The sequence below is a fragment of the Theropithecus gelada genome, chromosome 20 (genome assembly GCF_003255815.1).
Source record: "Theropithecus gelada isolate Dixy chromosome 20, Tgel_1.0, whole genome shotgun sequence".
Classification (NCBI taxonomy): domain Eukaryota; kingdom Metazoa; phylum Chordata; class Mammalia; order Primates; family Cercopithecidae; genus Theropithecus; species Theropithecus gelada.
The window spans coordinates 65,419,654-65,443,406 of record NC_037688.1 but is presented as its reverse complement, the minus strand read 5'-3'; positions in this window follow the sequence as shown (position 1 = coordinate 65,443,406).

Sequence of the window (23,753 nt, the reverse complement as noted above, 5' to 3'; positions counted from 1 at the left end):
CCTGAATGACGATTAAAAGAAATAGAAAAAAAAAAAAAAAAAAGGTCCTGGATCTTTTTTTGTTACAATCTAGAGTAATTTTCAGTGCCAAAGAGTTCTTCCTTTAAAGTCATTAGGAAGCAAATTAAAAAGGAAGATTAAAAAAGAGAGCCCTTTATCACTGGTAAGGCTGCACTGTAGACAATCAATCATATTTCAACCAATGGTAACGTGGCAGGAATTACAGCAATACAAGTATCTTCTCTTTAACCAAATCCTGTTGATTTATATCTTGCCTCCCCTTCCATTTTAGAATTATTCTACTAGTAAGCTTAAGTTAAAACTAGTTCTAAATTATGTTATCATTCTGCCCAATGATTACACTAGACATTGCATAATAAATGCAGATGGGACTAGGCATGGTTTGTGCCTGTAATCTCAGCACTTTGGGATTCCAAAGACAGGGGGATCACTTAAGGCTGGGAGTTTGAGGCCAGCCTAAGCAACAGAGTAAGACCCTGTCTCTACAAAAAATTTTTGAACTAGTTGGTCGAGGTGGCATGCACCTGTAGTTCCAGCTACTTTGGAGGCTGAGTCAGAAGGATTGCTCAAGCCCAGGGGTTTGAGGTTCCAGTGATTCGTGATTGGATCATACCACTGCTCTCTAGTCTGGGCAACAGAAAGGGACCTCTAAAAATGTAATTGAATGCAGATGGATAAACTTGATGACATGATTAGCCTCATTGAAAAAGATGCAAACACAATGCAAGTTAAACAAAAACCAAATTTGAGGTTTTCTTGTGTCTTGGTTTGGGTTCTCAGGAGCAGACCCTAAGACACCCATTTGTAGCTGATGTGAGGTGAAAGTAGTGAGTTAAAAAAGGGAAAGAAGTCAGTGTACAGTGTTATCAATCAAGCAACTCCTGTGGGCAACCAGGGCTGCAAAGCTCTGATGAATGGTATAGGACAGGCACCTAAGGGTAGTGAGGGAGCTGGATATTGCTATACTAACTCCCATAGGTCATGGGTTAAGAGCCATTGAGGAAAATGATGATTTGGCCAACTTTGACTTTGCTGTCTTCTTGCCTTTCATGAGTCTAGAGAACTCTCAGATGGCTGTCTAATCGACTTTGTTCCACTCCACCTATAGCGATATGGTCAAAAACTACAAAACACCTTTTTCAAGTTCAGAAACACTCATCGTCAGCTTTCTCTAGAGTCTTTACATTGTAAAGAAAATAATCTGCCAAACTATATCTGTCTTTTAAAAAACTCTATCTAAAGACGGGGCCTCACTTTGTTGTCCAGACTGGTGTCAAACTCCTGGCTTCAAGGAATTCTCCCATCTGAGCCTCCCAAAGCACTGGGACTACAGGCATGAGCCACAATTTTCAGGCCTTTTTTAAAAACTTTTTTTTTTTTTTTTTTTTTGAGATGTAGTCTCATTCTGTCACCTAGGCTGGAGTGCAGTGGCGTGATTTTGGCTTACTGCAGCCTCCACCTCCCAGGTTCAAGCAATTCTTTTGCCTGAGCCTCCTGAGTAGCTGGGATTACAAGCATGCACCACCACTCCTGGTTGAGTTTTGTATATTTAGTAGAGATGGGGTTTCACCATGTTGGTCAGGCTGGTCTCAAACTTGTGATCTCAAGTGATCTGTCCACCTCAGCCTCCCAAAGTGCTAGGATTACAGGCATGAGCCACTACGCCTGGCCTAAAAATATTTTAAGTCTGTTTTATCTGAAAAATGACATGGTATTTTGATAGCGATTCATTACATCTATAGATTGCTTTGGACAGTGTGGTCATTTAATGACATTAATTCTTCCGATCCATGAGTATGAAATATTCTTCCATTTGTTTGTATCACCTAGGATTTCTTTCATTGGTCTTTTATAGTTTTTCTTACAAAGATCTTTCACCTCCTTGGTTAAATATAGTGCTAGGTATTTTATATATTTTTATAGCTATTGTAACGGGGATTGTCTTCTTGATTTGGTTCTTAGCTCAACTGTTGTTGGTGCATAGAAATGCTACTGATTTTTGTATCCTAAAACTTTACTAAACTCATTCCAACCTGTATCTATAGTCAGCAGAGGGTAATAGATCAAAGCTCAGAACGTAGAGTCACAGGCTCAAATTCTGGGTATGCACTCATTTGTCATGTGATTATGAAGAGTCAGCTCTCTCATCTGCAAAATGGGTCCCAGGGTGTTTTAAGAAACGCATGAGGTAACAATAAGACCCTTCCTTTATGACGCCATGCACACAAATGGCCATTATGATACTGATGAGGATGAAGAGGCTTTGGTCTGGGGGCAGGAAAACCATTCACCCTGAGTTGGGCAGACCTTGAATCTACCATCCCTTCCTTCTTCACCCAGTCCATGTTTAACTTTCTGAACTGAATTACTCTGACATGCAAAACCCAGACAGTTCCCAGAATCTAGACATTACCATCTGATAACCCACACATCACATCTACACTACATAAATGATGTCAAAGAATTCCCATTCTGTGTATTAAAGCAGATAGAGTTCTTTAAAAATTCAGATATTGACTGGGGGTGGTGGCTTATGCCTATAATCCCAGCAGTTTGGGAGGCTATGGTGGGTGGATCACGTGAGGTCAGGAGTTCAAGACCTGTCTGGCTAACGTGGCGAAACCTCATCTCTACCAAAAATACAAAAATTAGTTAGGCGTGGTGGCACATGCCTATAATCCCAGCTACTCAAGAGGCTGAGGCAGGAGAATCACTTCAATCGAGCAGGTGGAGGTTGCAGTGAGCCAAGATCATGCCACTGCACTCCAGCCTGGGTGACAGAATGAGACTACAGAAATGAGATTTCTAGTCCTATTAAAATGTCAAAAAAAAGTCTTGCCATACTGGTCCCAGTTGCCATTCTGCCGTATCAGCTGGACCTGAGGACTAGATGTTTCCTCTAGCCTAGGCGAGCTCCCTCCAGTCTGTCCCAGTTGCCACCACCTTCTATTCTGATGACCGGCTCACATTTTCCCAGTACCTCCCCCGACTGTGTGGGGATTTTTTAGTTTATGACTTCTGTTCTAGTTCATTGCACCAAAAACAGTTGCTTTAGACATACCCTTGCACAACAATGTAAGTCTATCCAAAATTATTTATCTTTCAAATCATTTTAATGAGGAGAAGACTAATGAAATGTGATTCATATAATCAGCTATGAATATAGTATGCAAAAGGATGAATATTGCTGATGCTCAGAACATAACAGTGGAGCTGTTCCATTTAGAATAGGAAATTGTGCTCTTCTGGCCAGAATTAGAGAATCAGGCTGGGCAGTCATTGGACTAAAGGACTGAACAGGCGCAAACCTACCATCCTGAAGAGTGCAGCCCACAGAGGCAAGATAAGGAAAACACTGCATTTTCGTCTAATAGCCCTGAAATTGGCTGATCTCCATCTGCCTCTTATGAACAGGGCAGACGTCTTTTATACCCGGACTGGCTACAGACATGGAAATGAGTGGCTCTGGATAGTGATTACTTAATGAGGAGGAGTGTTAGGCGTGTGGTGGAAAATCGCTTCTTCTGCAGCATAAAGGAAACAGGTGGGCATTCTGGGAGGCGTGGAGGGAAGAGGGCAATAGTGGAGCTTCTGGCCCATCTGATCCTTTCCTGGAATTGCTGACCTCATGAACAGTTTCCATTCACAGCCATGTTCTATTCAGCACAGGGTTTTCCAGCTAAGGCACAATTTGATGTTTCCAGCCAGGTCGTTTCATTGCAAGGTGGGGGGAGTGGGGCTATCCTGTGCGAAGCAGGATTTATTTTATTTTTTATTTTATTTTTTTTTTGAGATGAAGTCTGTCACCCAGGCTGGAGTGCAATGGCACGATCTTGGCTCACTGCACCCTCTGCCTCCTGGGTTCAAGCAATTCTCCTGCCCCAGCCTCCTGAGTAGCTGGAATTACAAGCACCTGCCACCACACCTGGCTTTTTTTTTTTTTTTTTTTTTTCATATTTTTAGTAGAGACGGTTTCTCCATGTTGTCTGGGCTGCTCTCGAACTCCTGACCTCAGGTGATCTGCCCATCTTGGCCTTCCCAAGTGCTGGGATTTACAGGTGTGAGCCACCGCTCCCGGTCACAAGGCTGGATTTCAGCAGCATCCTTGGCCTCTATCCACTAGGTGCCAGTAGCATCTGCTTCCCAGTTGTGACAGCCACACATATCTCCAGATGTCCTGTGGGAGGCAAAATTGCCTGCAGTAGTGAACTACTGGTTTTAGCCTATGCAGTGTTTAATCATTTTTTCAAATTAGTAGACTTCCTTTAAAAATTAAGAGATACCATTTTAAAATCTTAATTTCTAGCCTCTAAGTTTGAATGTGTTGGCAATACTGGGTTCATCTCATCCTCTCTGCATCTTGGCCTAGTACCCCTCTAACCTCATCTCCTGTACCCCTTCCCCTGCGAACTCCTAACCTTCAGTCACACTAGTTCCTCTCCAAGTGGTGCAACCCTGAGGCCTCTGCACCTGCTGGTCCATCTGCAGAGAAAGTTATTCGCAGGTATTTGCATGGATTGCTCCTCTCTTCCTTCAGGTCTTCGCTCAAGTAGCACCTTCTTGGTAGGGACTTCTCTGGTCACTCTACCTACAACTTAAACACCTCTCTCTGCAAAATTTCCTGTTCCTATTCCCAATTTTATTTTATTTTTCTCATAGTAGGCTGTATAACCATCTTCTCTTTACCGAAGATTTTGATGTTTTGTCCATTGTGGATATTTTTGCATTGTATTTTAAAACTTGCATTAAAGTTGCAAATTGCATTAAATTATTTATCCTAATTACTGCAGTTTTTTGCACTGTCTTAAATTTTGCACCCAGAGTCAGTGCCTCATGTGTATCACCCTAGACCTGGCCCCACTATGTATGTTTACTTCTCTCGCTTGTTATTTCTCTACATCTAGCACAAAGTAAGACTCTTGAGGACAAGGATATCTTTTAATCTCCTTTGTATACTGCATTCGTCCTAGCACCTAGGTTAGTGTCTGGTATATAGTATGCATGGAATAAGTACTTGATAAATGAATGAAATTCCTGCACAGCAAAACTTGACAAAAGCTAGCCCTCAGCATCCTGCCTTACCCCCAAATTCTTTCATTCATTCATTTTACAAACAGAAGACACTTCCTATGTGCCAGGTCCTGTGCCAGGTTCCAGGAAGGAACAGGTGAGTTCCTTCTGCTCTGAAGCTTCGAGTTGGATAAGGCCAGTTATAATGCAGAGAAATTAAGTGTCTTGATGTGGAGAAACACAAGGACTACCCAGAGCAGGGGATCCTGACCCAGTCTCAGGCAGGGGTATCAGCTTGCTGGAGCTGCCATTAAAATAGCACAGACTGTGTGGCTTAAAGAGAAACGTACTTTCTCTCAGCTCTGGAACCTGAAAATCCAAGGTCAAGGTGTCAGCAGGTTAGTTGCTTCTGGGGTCTCTCTCCTTGGCTTGCACATGGCTGTCTTCTTGCTGTGTCCCCTACGGACTTTCCTCTAGGCATGTGCACCCCTGGTGTCTCTCTCCTTATAAGAACAACAGTCATACTGGATTAGGGCCCATGCTAATGACCCCATTTTAACTTGCCTCTTCAAAGACCCTAACTCCAAATACAGTCACATTCTGAGATATTGGGGATTAGGACCTTAATATATGAATTTCACAGAGACACCATTTTGCCAGTAGCAGTGGCGGTGCATATCACGGACTTCCATAAGAAATATACACTCAATCTCAATGGAACAAAAGCTTTTCCCATCAATCAAAGGAGATGCAGTCCATATTCACAAAATCATGTATTCTACAAATGTCTATTGAGGATCCATTAGCTGCAAATCACTCTTCTAAGCCCTAGGCATATAGCAGTGAGCAGCAAGACAGAGGCAAGCATAAATAACCGATTTCAAAATTGCCATTTAGTTACTATTATGATAAGTGCTCTGAAGATAACATAAGGAATGTCAAAAGGGGTTCAGCTCATTTCCTCTCAAAACAATTGAGAATGGGAGGACCCAAGTTTACACTGGAAATCAGTGAGACTCTCCTGAAGAGGTGATGTTTAGGACATATAAAAAGAGTTGACTAGGCAAATAATAGGAAGGAGAAAGGGCATTCCAGGCATAGTTATAGCCTATGCTAAGGCCCTGGGGTGGGCATCAACAAGGAGTTAAAAGCAAGTCAACGGAGATGGATCACAGAGTACAAGCTGAGACGGAGACGTGATGGAAATGGAAAGGCAGAGGACAGATCACATGTGACCCTGGGAATATGTCCAACACCCTCAACTTTATCCATGAAGAGTAAGAATGGAAACCATCTATTAATGCCTCACTCTCTGCCTGGACACTGAGAACAAAACCACCACCTTTCTGCCTACATGAACAAGACTTTGTGCTATTCCTCTGTCTTCATTTACACGACTTTCTTTTTCCAACAATCATCTGCCAGGTAGAGGAACTGGTGTTCATTTTAAGAATCTGCAAAAGATCTATCAACTCCTCCATGGAATACATCAACAATTGATACTCTAAACATTTTAAATTCCTTTTTTCAAAATCTATATCTTGGTGCGTCCACCAATCCCGGCTTGTTACAACAAGCTCCCTAACTGATCCTTCATCAAGACCCCACTTTAGAAGACCCTGAGTTCAGTTGAGCTTCTGATTCTCATTAAATTCTGACCTTGGCCAGGCGTGGTGGCTCACACCTGTAATCCCAGCACTCTGGGAGGCTGAGGCAGGCAGATCACGAGGTCAGGAGATCGAGACTATCCTGGCTAACACGGTGAAACCCTGTCTCTACTAAAAAAATACAAAAAATTAGCCAGGTGTACTGATGGGCACCTGTAGTCCCAGCTACTCTGGAGGCTGAGACAGAAGAATGACCTGAACCCAGGAGGCGGAGCTTGCAGTGAGCCAAGGTCACGCCACTGCACTCCAGTCTGGGCAACAGAGCAAGACTCCGTCTCAAAAAAAAAAAAAAAAAAAAAAAAAAAATCTGATCTTACTATCCCTACGGAGGCATGAGGCTGTGTCCTTTTTTACTGCAGTAAGCAATAAACTCATAGCTTTATTTTATCAACAGGTTGTGCTGTGATATTAGGGAATGCTTGGGAATGGAGCCACAGAAGGAATTTGAACAGGAGACTGATAAATGCAAGTAAGAAGTCAGATACGGAGTCAAGTCCAGAGAATATCTAGCGATACAACCCTGCTTGCAAGTAGCATTGGGTTTTTACGGTCATCACCTTCAACCTCTCTAGACAATTGGGAAAAAGCACACAGAGCCAGCCGCGGGGATGAAAGAAACAAAAGCCACACAGGAAGCTGCCATAAGGGGAAGGAAACCCATGAACAATGCCCACATTCCCGTCTTCATTTCTCTCCAGGAGGAACTAGGCTGTGAATTCTTTAAAGATGTTTTTAAGTTGCTATCTTAACACATACACTGGAGATCGCCCAGGTTTTAGTTTTGTCTTTAATCAAGTAAAATTACACCATAATTTTGTTTAGTCATTAAGATGTTCTATTGTAAATCTTGTCAACAAGAGCCATTTTAAAGGGTTTTAATCAGTCTTAGTGGATCTTGAACAAGGTAGAGTTACGATATTTGCAACAAGGCAAGTGAGGCGTGAGATGCCCAAGACAGGCAGACCAAGCCTCCTGCATCTGTTACTCTGCAAGCAGTTTCCGCTCTGCTGGCTTTTTCTGCCTTTCAGACTTGCCAGGTTTCACATCCATCACCGTGTCAAACTAAGCTTATACATAAAGTTGTTTCGGGGTCTTAAAATGTACGTGTCTAGGACTGGCACGGTGGCTCACGCCTGTAATCCCAGCATTTTGGGAGGCTGAGGAGAGCAGATCACGAGGTCAGGAGTTCGAGACCAGCCTGATCAACATGGTGAAACCCCATCTCTACTAAAAATACAAAAATTAGATGGGCATGGTGGCACGTGCCTGTAATCCCAGCTACTCAGGAGGCTGAGGCAGGAGAATCGCTTGAACCTGGGAGGCGGAGGTTGCAGTGAGCCGAAGTCGCACCGTTGCACTCCAGCCTAGGTGACAGAGCAAGGCTCTGTCTCAAAAGTTTAAAAAAAAAAAAAAGGTACATGTCTGCGTATGAATGGGGAGATGAAGACAGGACCCTGTGAATGGATGGTATTACCCCCACAGTAGGCAGTTGCTTTTTTGGATTTTATTTGAGACGGGGTCTCTCTGTTGCCAAGTCTGGAGTACAGCTGCTCAACTCTGGCCCAGTGCAGCTGTGAACTCCTGGGCTCAAGTGATCCTCCCACCTGAGCCTCTTAAGTAATGGGGACCACAGGTGTGAGCCACCGCACCTGGCTAATTTTTAATTTTTTGTACAGACAGGGTCTCATTATGTTGCCCAGGCTAGTCTCGAACTCCTGGCCTCAAGGGATCCTTCAGTCTTGGTCTCCCAAAGTGCTAGGATCACGAGTATGAACCACTGCACCCAGCCTCGATTTAATTAGTAAAAGAATCATCCCCTAAATGTCTTTGTCCTTCAGAAGAGGCTACAGTGCAAGGAAACCCTTTCAAGATGAAAGACTACTGAGAAGAGGATAGCCCAGAATGCATTGCCGGAGGTAAAACATGAAGGTTTTCCTTAGATTGAACCCAGCCCAGCCTTCTCTCTTGAATTTTACAACTTCAGACATCCATTCACATTTGTATCTGTTAGATCCCCACCACTAGATAGTTTTTTTGGATAAACACAGAAATTGATCCTTCTGTTCTTAAAGCTTCAAGCTTACATTTGTTGTTTTCTAAGACAGGGTCTCAGTCTGTCACCCAGACTGGAGTGCAGAGGTGTGACCTTAGCTCACTGTGACCTCTGCCTCCCTGTTTCAAGCAATTCTCCTGCCTCAGCCTCCCAAGTAGCTGGGACTATAGGTGCGTGCCACCATGCCAAGCTAATTTTTATATTTTTAGTAGAGGCAGGATTTTGCCCTGTCGGCCAGGCTGGTATCAAATTCTTGACCTCAGGTGATCCTCCCACCTTGGCCTCCCAAAGTGCTGGGATTACTGGCATGAGCCACCAGGCCTAGCTCTTGCATTTGTTTTATCTGAGTTTCTTCCGCAGGAAAAGACCTTCAGGTCTCTTTCAAAAAGTATCAAAGAACTGAAACTCACCAGATTACCACATTCAGACAGCAAAATGTGGGACCCCCTCATTCATGAGATTGCTTCCTTGCCCCTCACTATTACCTTTTTCACACGTTGTTACATTTCTTCCCTGCTATATAAACCCCCTAGTTTTAGTTGGTCAGGGAGATGGGTTTGAGAATGAGCTCCCATCTCAGCACCGGATCAAACCTTTCGTCCTTAGCAATACTGGTCGTCTCAGTGATAGGTTCTCTGTGTGGTGAGCAACAGGACCCAGACCAAACTCCCAATGTTTCAGTAGCATCACCACTCACTGGTACACAATGACTCAAAGAAACCCAGTGGGCATTCCATTCCCTCCAAAAGCAGTGAAGACAGGAATAGGCAGAGAGGGTAAGAGAAGGCAGGAAGGTACAGGGAGAGAGGAAGAGAAAGGTACTATTCCCTCCATCCCTGACTTAGGGGAAATAATGGGACATGGTGTTAATCTGTTTCTTCTGCCTGATACAACTTTCCCTTTTGACTTAGTTTCCTGAGACAGAGTCTAGCTCTGTCCCCCAGGCTGGAGTGCAGTAGCATGATGTTGGCTCACTGTAACCTCCACCTCCCAGGTTCAAGCGATTCTTGTGCCTCAGCCTCCCGAGTAGCTGGGATTACAGATGCCCACCACCACACTCAGCTAGTTTTTGTATTTTTAGTAGAGACAGGGTTTCACCAAGTTGGCTAGGCTGGTCTTGAACTCCTGACCTCAGGTGATCCACCCCCCTCAGCCCCCCGAAGTGCTAGGATTACAGGCACGAGGCACTGCGCCCAGCCAATTAACTCTTATTCAAACCTCAAAAGCACGCACAGGCCAGGTGTAATTTGAAGTAGCTCACTGGACCTCTGAGGGTCTTCTTACTAAAGACTATCTCCTCCCAGGGCTTATATCCTGAGGTTTCTGGGCTAAGACAAAGAGCTGTTGCCCTTTACTTCTTCTTTGCATATGGGGTACAGGCAGCACTTCATCATATTGAAGAAAAATAGCACCCAGGGGGAGACTTGGAGCTGGCCCATTTCAAACTGTGGCAGTTTTTATTAATTTTGATTTTAGATTCGGGGGGTACACATACAAGTTTGTTACATGGGTATATTGTGCAAGGCTGAGATTTGGGCCTCTATTAATCCCATCACCCAGATAGTGATCATCATACCTAAGAAGTTTTTCAGCCTTTGTCCCTCTTTCCCTCCTTTTGGAGTCACCAGTATCTATTCTCATTTTTATTTCCATGGTACCCAAGATTTAGCTCCCACTTGTAAGTCACAGCACATAGTATTTTGTGTTTTCTGTGTTATTTCTCTTAGGAGAATGGCCACTAGCTGTACCTATGTTGCTGCAAAGAAGATGATTTTGTTCTTTTTCATGGCTGCATAGTATTCCACAGTATATATGTACCACATTTTCTTTATCCTGTCTGCCATTGATGGGCACCTGGGCTGATTCCTGCCTTCAGTATTGTGAATACTACAACAGCAGATTGTATACAATCAGTTTGCAGGCCCCTCTGTCCTGCCTATTTCTGCCTCCAGCCCCCTGGCCCCTCAACACTGAAACCAACTATACAAGTTAGGGCCTCAAAGCTGGTGAGTTTCTTATGCAGCCCAGATTCAGCCCTTTTTCTTACTCCTCCCCCAACCTGCTAGTCCACTCTTGTCCTTTGTTCAAGCTTGTGTTTGGCTTGTTTCCCCATCTTTAACCATAATCGTGCTTTCAGCATCTTTGACACAAGGAGTTGAGCCTTATTTATCTGTATATTATCTCCCATGCCATGAAACTGTTTCTAAATCATTATTTTGCACAATAGAGTGAAGCCGTAATTCTACTAAAGTTGAGGGACCTTGGGAAAGTCGCTTAACCTGAGATTTCATTGTCTGGCCTTTCTAAGGGGTGATAATGGTCTCATCTCACACGGCCATTGTAAGAATGAAATGCATTATATGTGCAAAGGGCCTAGTTTATGGTTAAAATACAAAAAGTATTAGTTATTATTAGGCACTCAATCCATATGTTTATCAAATGGAATAATTAGCAGATCTCCCTTTTATGAACTCTGTTTGGCAGCAAATGGATAATGTGTCAATGTTGAGGCTAGGATGGGGAAGGAGAGAGGGGAAGGCAGAGAGAAGCCCCCACGTTTCCTTTACCCTAGCCTATTAAGAAAACTTGTCCACTTAGGTTGGGGGTTTAGAATAAGAGCAGTGAGAAAAAAGATAAACGGGGATATGTCAGTCTTCTCTGAAATCTAGGGCATTAGCTCATTTCCTCTTTAAAATAAAATAGGTCAGCTAAGTGAAATTGTATGCTCAAATATTTGCTGTGTGTATATCTAAGTGTGAATGCATGAGAGAAAAAGCAAGAGATCTAACCAGGAAGCTTAGAAGGGGAGGGCGCCCTGTACCTGCATCCTTCTAACAAGGGTCTCCTTGGATTTCACACTGTTCGTATCTCCTCACGTGGGAATTACAGCCATTCAGCAGGTGAATCTTCTGCTAGGGTTTTCTTCTCTCCCCACCCCCACCCCGAGTACAGCATCCCGGTTAATAGTCAGAGGAAACTGGCTTCACACCCCAGTTCTGTCACTCACTGGGTGATATTAAACAAGTTACCATAATCTTTGAGCCTCAAGATTCTTCATCTGAACAATGGAGTTAATATTCCTCACACTGGTTGGCGGGTTTTTTTTTTATTTTTTATTATTTATTTTACTGAGACAGTCTCCTTCTGTGGTCCAGGCTGGAGCACAGTGGCACGATCTCGGCTCATTGCTACCTCCGCCTCCTGGGTTCAGGCGATTCTCCTGCCTCAGCCTCCCAAGTAGCTGGGATTACAGGCATGCACCACCACGCCCGCCTAATTTCTGTATTTTTAGTAGAGACGGGGTTTTCACCATGTTGGCCAGGCTGGTCTTGAACTCCCGACCTCAGGTGATCTGCCCGCCTCGGCCTCCCAAAGTGCTGGGATTACAGGCGCCAGCCACCGCGCCCGGCCGGCATTTGTATTAAGTGACTTCACATGTATAAACTGATGCGCGCTCAGGAGGCACTAAAACAGCAGCTGCTGGTAGTCACCTCAGTAATAAGAGCAGTAGCCATCATAGTAGTGGCAGTAATATCAAGAGTAGTGGTAGCAGTAATAGTAGCAGCAGCAGCAATATTAAAGGTAGTAATAGTAACGTGGTGGTAGAGTAATGAAACAGAAGCAGCGGCAATAGTAGTTATCATGGTAGTAATGGAGATAGTACGAAGAGTGTTACTGGGTAGAGTAATCCAGGTTCTTGGCGTATTGAACAAAACAAAGTAACAAAAGAACGAAGCAATGGAAAACGAAGCAGCAGAACCGAGTGATGAAAGCACAGATTTATTGAAGACAGCTCAGAGTGGGAGGGGGCTCCAGCAAGCGGCTAAAGAGACTCCTTAGAGTTTTATGAAACCGGAGCCCAGCAACACACCTCTATCCCTTTAGAGGCCTCCAATTGGCTACACCCCATGAAGGATTGGCCTGCCACCAATCAGAGGCTGAGGTGGAAACCTGGCCTGCACTCAATCAGCGGCTGAAGTCGCTTGTATTCCAATAGCCTTACCAACCGCTTACTTGGGAGACAAAAATGGGCTATTACTTTGGAGACTTTGTGGTGGAGGTTTTGGGGTAATCCAAACCAGGAGATTATTTCCTTCAACGGAACCTTCATAACCTCCTTAGCTTTCTCTGCTCTGGTAGTGCAGGCTTCCACCCAGCAGCAAAGGCGTCTATTGGTACTAGAAAAACTTGTCTGAATGTTGTTTCCCATATTCATGTGGCCTAAGGACAGCCTATTTGTTGCTGATGCCTCTGACCCTAAGGGGTCAGGCATCTCTGAGGATGTTTTTCCTCCACAGGCAATGGAATTGTCTATGATTCCCTTTGTCAACGCATGCAATGCTCAGGTCTTTGCGTCCTACTGAGTCAAATAAGCTTCTTCGGCCTGTAACTCATGAAACAAGGAAGCTTGCAATGTACTGTGAAACTATTACTGGGTTCATCCCTACAAACAAGTGAAAATTCCGGGTTCTTAGGCATAAAGAATTCATACATGAAATGAGAGTCCCTCGCCCCACTCTGAGAAGAGGAATATTAAAAAAAAAAAACCAAAATGTGGTCTTACCTCCTGACTGGTTCGCCAAAATACGTTATCAGATAGAAGGTCCTAATCGTGAGTTGTCCAGATTCTTGGAGTATTGGACAAGGAATTGAACAAAATGCCACACGACGGGCAGATTTACTGAAGACAATTCACAGAGCGTCAACAGGCTCCAGCAAGCAACTCAAGTGCCTGCTTACTGCAAGGCTCCCAAGAGTTTTTATAAAGCCAAAACAACTTGGCAACACCCCCTAGGTGCCCTTTAGAGGCCTCCAATTGGTTACACCCTTTGAAGGGCTGGTCCGCGACCAATCGGAAGCTGAAGTGGCTTGTTATCATGGGAGCAGGAATGTGGCCTATATGCTGCACCTGCTGTTCTTTTGCTTATGCAAACTGGCTGGACCTGCTGTTCTTTTGCTTATGTGAACTAGCTGCACCTGCTGAACCTCCGTTACTCTAATTCCCAGTTCTCCTACCATAAGAGTAATACTTCTTACTCTCTTCTAGTTTATCCTCTCACTCATAAGTTTCTACCATCTGAGACCATCTTAGCAAGCCCTGATGATCTAAGTAATTCAGTGCACAACAGGGACCCAGTTAAAATGTGTAATCTTCTCAGAAGTGTCTGAACCTGAGCGACTCCGTCTTGAACAGGGGCTGGGTAAAACAACGCTGAGACCTACTGGATTACATTCCCAGGAGGTTAGGCATTCTTAGTCACAGGACGAAATAGGAGGTCGGCAGGACTGGTGTTACAAGATACAGGTCATAAAGACCCTGATGATAAAACAAGATCCAATAAAGAAGCTGGCCGAAACCCACCAAAAACAAGATGGCAATAAAAGTGACCTCGGGTCATCCTTATTGCTTATTACACACAAAGTAGAATGCATTTGCATGCTAAAAGACACTCCCACCAGTGCCATAGCAGTTTACAAAACCCATGCAATGTCTAGAAGTTACCCTGTGTCTTCTAAAAAGGGGAGGAAACCTCAGTTCCAGGAATTTTCTGTCCCTTTCCCGGAAAACTCATGAATAATCCACCCCTTGTTTAGCATATAATCAAGAAATTACCATTCATATACTCAGTTAAATAGCCCATGTCACTGTTCTGCCTAAGAGGTAGCCATTCTTTTGGTTCTTTACTTACTTTACTTTCTTTCTTTTTCTTTCTTTCTTTTTTTTTTTTTGTGAGACAGTTTTATTCTTGTTGCCCAGGCTGGAGTGCAATGGTGCGATCCCGGCTCACCGCAACCTCTGCCTTCCAGGTTCGAGCAATTCTGCCTCAGCCTCCTGAGTAGCTGGGATTACAAGCACCTGCCACCACGCCTGGCTAATTTTGTATTTTTAGTAGAGACAGCGTTTCACCATGTTGACCAGGCTCGTCTTGAACTCCTGACCTCAAATGATCCACCTGCCTCAGCCTCCCAAAATGCTGGGATTACAGGCGTGAGTCACCGCGCCTGTCCTGTTCTATACTTTCTTAATAAAATTGCTTTGACTTCACTCTATGGACTTGCCCCCAAATTCCTTCTTGTGTGAGATCCAAGAACCCTTTGTCAGAATCTGTATCGGGACCCCTTTCTGGTAACGATAGAGTACCTTGTCACAACTGAGCTTCACGTTGAGGAAACAAAGGAATGTTGCTTTATTGCATGTTGGTACCTGGGTTTATCTTAAAAACACGTTGAGGTGGGCTGGGCGCAGTGGCTCACGCCTGTAATCCCAGCACTTTGGGAGGCCGAGGCAGGTGGATCACCTGAGGTAGGGAGTTTGAGACCAGCCTGACCAACATGGAGAAACCCCCGTCTCTACTAAAAATAATAAAATTAGCCAGGCGTGGCGGTGCATGCCTGTAATCTCAGCTACTCAGGAGGCTGAGGCAGGAGAATCGCTTGAACCCACGAAGCAGACGTTTCGGTGAACAGGAATTGCACCACTGCACTCCAGCCTGGGCAACAAGAGTGAAACTCCGTCTCAAAACAAACAAACAAACAAAAAACCCAGGTTGAGGCTGGTTAAAAAAAAAAAAATTCCTCCAAGGGCTGGTAACCTATTTGCAAGTTTGTCTTAAACACCATATTGTCACATCATCCTCTAAAGGGTGGCAACGACCTTGGCAGTAGATATGTGTTAGAGTAGATCAAACTCTAAAAAGGCAGAAGTGTTGAGTTCTTGAGCTTGAGATCCTCACTGGCAGACTCTAACTCCAGCCAGGCATATCCACTCTGACAAGATGATAAAACACTTCGAAAAAATGCCCGCTGTACAACTGTGATTCCAAATCATTTTCTTTGCCCACTGATTCTTTGTTCAAACTTCCACGGAAACTAATTTGAAAAAAAAAAGGTCAGTGTTTTAAAGGGAGGAGATTCTATTTCTGCACATTCTGTTTAAGCTGTTTGAAGACAATAAAGAGCGTCAGGAGTTTGGAAGCCGTCTCCTTTCCACCAAAATTACTTTCAGTATGAAAACCACATGTGACCTCAGACCCAAACCTCTTTGTAAGTCTCTCCTATATGTTGTTGGGAGAATAGGGCCAGCAGGCAGGTTCTGGGGACACTGCTGTCTAAACGGAGATCACAATGGTGATTTCTGGGTGCATGCAACTCTTGCCATTTGCCAGCCCTGCAGAGTTGACTTTATCCCCTGTAGACACCGGTGGCAAAGTGTGAGCGGATCTAGAGGCTGCAAAACGTCTTGTGTCTAAAGTCTGTGTTGGTTTGTTTTTTCCTCCAACTAGAATTCAAGGAGAGGTTGCTGGAAAGAATGAGCGATACAGAGTGATTTTGTAATGTCTTCATCAAGTCCAAGTTGTAAGCCTGTGCTTGAGTTCGAAGACTACTACCTGTCTCGATCAGAAGTGGTTCTGTCAAAGGCTTCTGACTTCCCTCTGGAGCCATCCACACAGGACGAGCCCATATCCAGCAAGCAGCACACCCCTGTCCCCAGAGCCTCTCCCCAGATCAGAGCTTACCTCCACTCTGCTGCTCCCTGGAATTTCTGTTTCTCTGACACCCTGAATCCTGGACCCAGAATGTGAAAATTATAGGGCTTGCCTATGTTTGTATGTAAATGTATTACTGTCAGGCCTCTGAGCCCAAGCCAAGCCATCGCATCCCCTGTGACTTGCACCTATATGCCCAGATGGCCTGAAGTAACTGAAGAATCACAAAAGAAGTGAAAATGCCCTGCCCCGCCTTAACTGATGACGTTCCACCACAAAAGAAGTGAAAATGGCCTGTCCTTGCCTTAAGCGATGGCATTATCTTGTGCCTGGCTCATCCTGGCTCAAAAAGCTCCCCCACTGAGCACCTTGTGACTCCCACTCCTGCCCACCAGAGAACAACCCCCCTTTGACTGGAATTTTCCTTTACCTACCAAAATCCTATAAAACTGCCCCACCCTTATCTCCCTTCACTGACTCTCTTTTCAGACTCAGCCCGCCTGCACCCAGGTGATTAAAAAGCTTTATTGCTCACACAAAGCCTGTTTGGTGGTCTCTTCACACGGACGCACATGACAATTACTTTAATAAAAATGAAAAACAGGCCGGTGTGGTAGCTATAATCCCAGCACTTTGGGAGGCTGAGGTGGGTGGATCACTTGAGGTCAGGAGTTCAAGACCCGCCTGGCCAACATGTCTCTAACAAAAAATACAAAAATTAGCCAGGTGTGTTGGCACGTGCCTGTAATCTCAGCTACTTGGGAGGCTGAGACAGGAGAATCACTTGAACCTGGGAAGCGGAGGTTGCAGTGAGCCAAGATCCTGCCATCGCACTCCAGCCTGGGTGACGGAATAAGACTCTGTCTTCCCCCGCCAAAAAAAAAAGTAATAATGTTTGTTGTCAAAAATAGAAAACGTAGAAACATGTAAAGAACATGCAGAGTACTTAAAATGTCACAATCCTGAGATAATCATCATTCCTGTTTCTCTGAATTTCCTTACAATCTTATTACTGCATTTTTAAAGAATTGATGGTCATAAAATATTATGCTTTTCCTCTTTTACATGTTTCATCTAATATTATACCATGAGAACATTGTCAAGTCATTAAAATGGTTTAAAACATGATTTTAACATCTGCATTATAGTCCATTAAATAGATTTACAATAATTTACTCAATCAGTCCCTTATGATTAGACATTTAAGTTCTGTCCAATTTTTTACTTTAATTTTTTTAAGTACCACAATGAAGATTTTTGTACATAAACCTCTTTCCTCATCTCTAATTATTTCCTTAAAAGTGAAATTACTGGATCAACAATGAGAAAAACAGAAATATTCAATGAGCAAAAAGCAGTAGAATTGTTATATGAACTTTGAAAACCCCTGCATAATTGTTATAGGTTGTTTAAACACCACATTTAAAATATCTTTCTTAAGATGTTCTTTACCCCGGGGCAAGTGACATCTGCCAACTTTTAGGCAAAATAGCTAGACAGCATTTGGAAAGGAATGCTTATTTAGACGATGACTTCTGCATTGAGAGATTACTGAAAATAGTTAACGTCATTAAACGATTTGCCCTGCAGCTTCCTCAGCCTTTTTTCTTGTAGATTATCCCCAGAGAACATCACTGTCTTGTCCACACTTAGTGACAGAGCTGAGACTAGAATCTTGGATTTCTTCCTGATTCCCACACCATAGTATCACTTGATTTGAATAGATGAGTAAACACTTAACTTTTTTTAACTTTTCTTTTAGATTCAGGGGTACATGTGCAGGTTTGTTATATAGGTAAACTCATGTCACAGGGGACTGTTGTACAGATTATTTGGTCACCCAGGTACTATGCCTGATACACAATAGTTATTTTTTTCTTATCTTCTCCCTCCCCTGACCTTTCACCCTCAAGTAGGCCTAGTGTCTGTTCTTCCCCTCTGTGTGTCCATGTGTTCTCATCATTTAGCTCCCACTTATAAGTGAGAACATGTGGTATTTGGTTTTCTGTTCATATATCACTTACTAAGGATAATGGCCTCCAGCTCTATCCGTGTTCCTGCAAAGAGCATGCTCTCATTCTTTTTTATGGCTGCATAATATTTTATGGTGTATATGTACATTTTCTTTATCTAGTCTACCATTGATGGGCATTTAGGTTGATTCCATGTCTTTGCTATTGTGACTAGTGCTGCAACGAACGTATGTGTGCATGTGTCTCTATGATGGAACCATTTCTTTTTTTTTTTTTTTTTTTTGAGACGGAGTCTCGCTGTGTCACCCAGGCTGGAGTGCAGTGGCGCGATCTCGGCTCACTGCAAGCTCCGCCTCCCAGGTTCACGCCATTCTCCTGCCTCAGCCTCTGAGTAGCTGGGACTACAGGCGCCCGCCACCACGCCCGGCTAGTTTTTTGTATTTTTAGTAGAGACGGGGTTTCACCATGTTAACCAGGATGGTCTCGATCTCCTGACCTCATGATCCACCCGCCTCGGCCTCCCAAAGTGCTGGGATTACAGGCTTGAGCCACCGCGCCCGGCCTATGATGGAACCATTTCTATTACTTTGGGTATATATCCAGTAGTGGCATTTCTGGGTCAAATGGTAGTTCTGCTTTTAGCTCTTTGAGGAATTACCGCACTGCTTTCCACAAGGGTTGAACTAATTTACACTCCTCCTAACAGTGTATAAGCATTCCCTTTTCTCTGCAAACAATACTTAACTCTTTAATTATCTTGACTGGTCATCGACATTTAAAGATGAGTCAGTACAATAGACATTTCACCGTCAGGCAAAGAGTTTCTGGAGATCTTGAATAAAAAGTACCTGACTTTGTGAAAGGAAAAATGAATCACTGATGGAATGAAAATCTATGATTTTGTCAAATAGAAGGAAAAGAAAGAACTCAATCTTTACTTGGATTGTAGAAAATAAGGTCAATTCAAACAATTTGAGATATGAATATGAAAGAGAGAAAACTCTGTGTTTCTTAGGTACCTTTTGTGGTCTCCGATTCTTTACCTCTTCTTACTTGCCATGGTAGGTGACATTATTTTTCCCCAAGTCTCCCTTGTCTCTTACCCTAAATAGACTAAACATCTCTGCCCCATTAGTATTGGTTTTGACAATGTGACTGGCTTTGGCCAATAGAATGTAGGAAAAGGTGTCAAAGTGTGGGCTTAGAGTTTACAAAGTAAGAGGCATTCTGTGTTTCTTCTTTTTTTTTTTTTTTTTTTTTTTTTGAGATAGAGTCTTGCCTTGTCACCCAGGCTGGAGTGCAGTGGCGCGATCTCAGCTCACTGCAACCTCCACCTCCCAGGTTCAAGTGATTCTCCTGCCTCAGCGTCCCAAGTAGCTGGAACTACAGGCCTGCGCCACCTTACCTGGCTCATTTTTATATTTTTAGTAGAGACGGAGTTTCACCATGTTGGCCAGGCCAGTCTTGAACTCCTGATCTCAGGTGATCCACCCTCATCGGCCTCCCAAAGTGCTGGGATTACAGGCTTGAACCACCACACCCAGCCACATCTCTGATTGCTATGCTGGGATTACAGGCATGAGCCACCATGCACGGTCATACTTCTGATTGCTATTCTGGTACCACTGTCATTGCCCATGAAAGAGCACGCCCCAGGTAGTACACAGGGAGTAAACTTAAACCCGATTTGCAGCCTGAAGCTGAGCTGTCTTGACTAACCCACAGACCTATGAGCAAAAATAAACAAGTAGGTAAATTTATATGACAAATACACTATTTAATTAATATTGTTGTAAACCAATGCAATTCTGAGATTATTTGTCACACAGCATTGATGCAGCAATAACAGACTAATACATATTAATTGACATTTTTTGATCTGCTCACAATCTGTGCATTAGCACCCTCCTCAAAAAGAGCTTGTTAATACTACCCAAAGAAACAATAGTGACTTCTGGGCCGGGCGCGGTGGCTCAAGCCTGTAATCCCAGCACTTTTGGGAGGCTGAGATGGGTGGATCACAAGGTCAGGAGATCGAGACCATCCTGGCTAATGCGGTGAAACCCCGTCTCTACTAAAAAATACAAAAAACTAGCCGGGCGAGGTGGCAGGCGCCTGTATTCCCAGCTACTCGGGAGGCTGAGGCAGGAGAATGGCCTGAACCCGGGAGGCGGAGCTTGCAGTGAGCTGACATCCGGCCACTGCACTCCAGCCTGGGCGACAGAGCGAGACTCCATCTCAAAAAAAAAAAAAAAAAAAAAAAAGGAAACAATAGTGACTTCTTAAATCGTAATTAACAGACTATTTGATAACCTGTCATTGCATTTATAGTCATGCATAGCTTAATTATAAGAATACATTCTGGAAAATGCATCATTAGGCAGTTTTGTCAATGGAGTAAACATCACAGGGTATACTTCCACGAGCCTGGAAGGTATAGCCTACTACACACCTAAGCTACAGAGTATAGCCCATCACTCCTAGGCTGCGAACCTGTACAGCATATTACCGTACTGAATACGGCAGGCAATTATAACAGAGTGATAAGCATTTGTTTACCTAAACATAGAAAAGCTATAGTAAAAATACAATATAAAAGGTAAGTACCCAACAGGGTACTTACCACGAATGGAGGCTATAGCACTGGGTGAGTCAGTGAGTGAGTGCTGAGTGAATGTGAAGGCCTAGGACATTACTGTACACTGTAGACTTGATAAACACTGTACACTTGGGTTATACTACATTTATTTTTTAAAAAGTTACTTCTAGCTGCGCATGGTGACTCACACCTGTGAGCACTTTGGGAGGCTGAGGCGGGTGAATTTCTTGAGTCCCAGAGTTCGAGACCAGCCTGGCCAACATGGCAAAACCCCATCTCTACAAAAAACACAACAATTAGCCAGTCATGGTGGTACATGCCTGTAATCCCAGCTGCTTGGAAGGCTGAGGCAGGGGATTGTTTGAGCCTGGGATGCAGAGGTTGCAGTGAGCTGAGATCACACCATTGCACTCCAGCTTGGGCAACAAAGTGAGACCTTGTCTCAAAAGAAAACAAATTATTTCTTCAATAACAAATTAATCATAGCTTACTGTAACTTTTTTACTTTATAAACTGATTTTTTAACTTTTTGACTTTTGTAATAACACCTAGCTTAAAACATAAACATATTGTACAGTTGTATAAAAATATCTCCTTATTCTATATATGCTTTCTATTTAAAAAAAATTTTTTTTTCTCTTTTTAAACTTTTGTGTTAAAAATTAAGGCACAAAGAAAAACACTAGCCTGGGCCTACCCTGGGTCAGGATCATCACAATCACTGCCTTCCACCTCCACATCTTGTCCCACTGGAAGGTCTTCAGGGGCAATAACAGGCATGTGTTCATCTCTATGACATGGAGACCTGCCATCTCCTATGACAACAATACCTGCTTCTGGAATATCTCCTGCAGCACCTACCTGAGGCTGTTTTACAGTTATTATTTTTTTAATATGTAGGAGTATACTCTAAAGTAACCATAAAAGTATAGGATGGTAAATATATAAACCAGTAACATTGTCTTTTACTATCATCATCAAGTACTCTGTACTGTACATAATTGCATGTGCTAGACTTTTATACGAGTGGCAGCAAAGTAGGTTTGTTAACAATAGCATCACCACAAACACAGGAGAAATGTGTTGCACTGCCATTGCTATGTATGACATCACTAGGCAATAGGAACTTTTCAGCCCCATTTTTTTCTCTTCTTCTTTTTGAGATGGAGTCTCAGCTCTGTTGCCCAAGCTGGAGTGCTTGGTGCAATCTTGGCTCACTCTACAACCTCTGCTTCCCAGATTCAAGCAATTGTCCCACCTCATCCTCCCAAGTAGTTGGGACAACAAGCATGCGCCACCATGCCCGACTAATTTTTGTATATTTTGTAGAGACAGGGTTTCGCTGTTGTTGTCCAGGCCAGTCTCAAACTCCTGACCTCAAGTGATCTGCCCACCTCAGCCTCCCAAACTGCTGGGATTATAGGCTTGGCCACCATGCCTGGCCTTTTCAGCTCCATTATAATCTTACAGGACCACTGTCATATATGTGGTCCATCACTGACCGAAACGTCATACTGTGCATGACTGTAATTCTCACAACAGGAAATAAAGTCCAGAGAGGTAATACAACTTGTATAACATCACGCACTGACTAACAGCTAGGGCTGGGGCTTGAACTCAAGTCAAATTAATTAATAAGGCACCCCGCATGCATACAGAACTACAAAGACCAGTGATACAAATAGTCTAATAAAATTAAGGTGCTGAGATGTTGACAACAGATACGCTCTGGAGACAACTGCCAGTTGAAATGGAAAACAAGGAGAATCACATCAATGTGGTCAGAGAATGTCACGGGATTTTCACTGGTATTCATTTCTTACATTCCTCTGTATTTGGGGAGGAATCTGACATGTCAATGTTATTTGAAAAGCAAATCTTTCATTTCCTAGGGAAATTCTTCCCCTGTGACATCGGGTACAGCTCTGTGGCCACATAAAATGTCACAGTAAACAACTCAATATATATTTCAAACGTTAATTGTCTTCCCAGACCTTGAAATTTCTCACTGAGCTCATTCACAAGTTTTATTGAGGGCATAAAATTGATTGTGTTGACATACTCTTTAAAGTGCTGAATTCATCAAGGCCAAAGCAAGCCTGGATGACATTATGGAGAGTGAGTCCAAATTTTTTCACTGGAAGTTTTGTTCTACGCTTCTCTTTTTACATCACAACCCCAATTAAGCGGCTGGAAGGAAAAAAAAAAAATGCCACCGCTTTTTAAAGGAAATGCAATGATCCTTTTCCAGGCACATTCACATAGAACCATAATGAAGCCACATTATCTATTCTAAAGAAGTCTGGGGCCCCAGCAACCGGACTAAATGATGAGAGTCTGTGTTTGAAATGTCTCGGCGGGATGGTCCAGTGTCAGAGGGGTCCCTGGAGATCCTCAGATGAAAGGAGTTTGCTATGGGACTTTTTGATTTGTTTAAAGAGAAGTTCCTTGTGACATGATGTCTTCAACTGATAATTGTTCAACATTTTGCTTCTCAGAGGCTTTGCTTGCAACTCACATGTCAACATGCTTGGCGAAGAGAATATCTTAAAATATAAAAGATCCCAACACGGAGAGAAAGGCCCAGCCTCCTGTGAAGGCCTTAGCAAAGAAAACAGCGAGGTGAAAAAAAGAACAGGTTGCTTTTGGAATATATTTTAGATGTCGACAACAAATACCATGCAAGGGGTTATAAAAACACCAATAAAGAAATGAAGGACAGAGAGGTACCCATCCCCCAAGGCAATAATCAGAAGTCATCCAACAGTTTTACTCCCTCATTTACTCCAACCCAAATATTTACTAAGAACTCTGAAGCCAAACTGCCTGGGTTCAAATCCTGCCTCCTCCATTTACACGTAACACCACTTTGGGCAACTTAATTCTTCTCCGCCTCAGTTTCACATCTACAAAAATGACGATTATAATAATACTTTTATCATA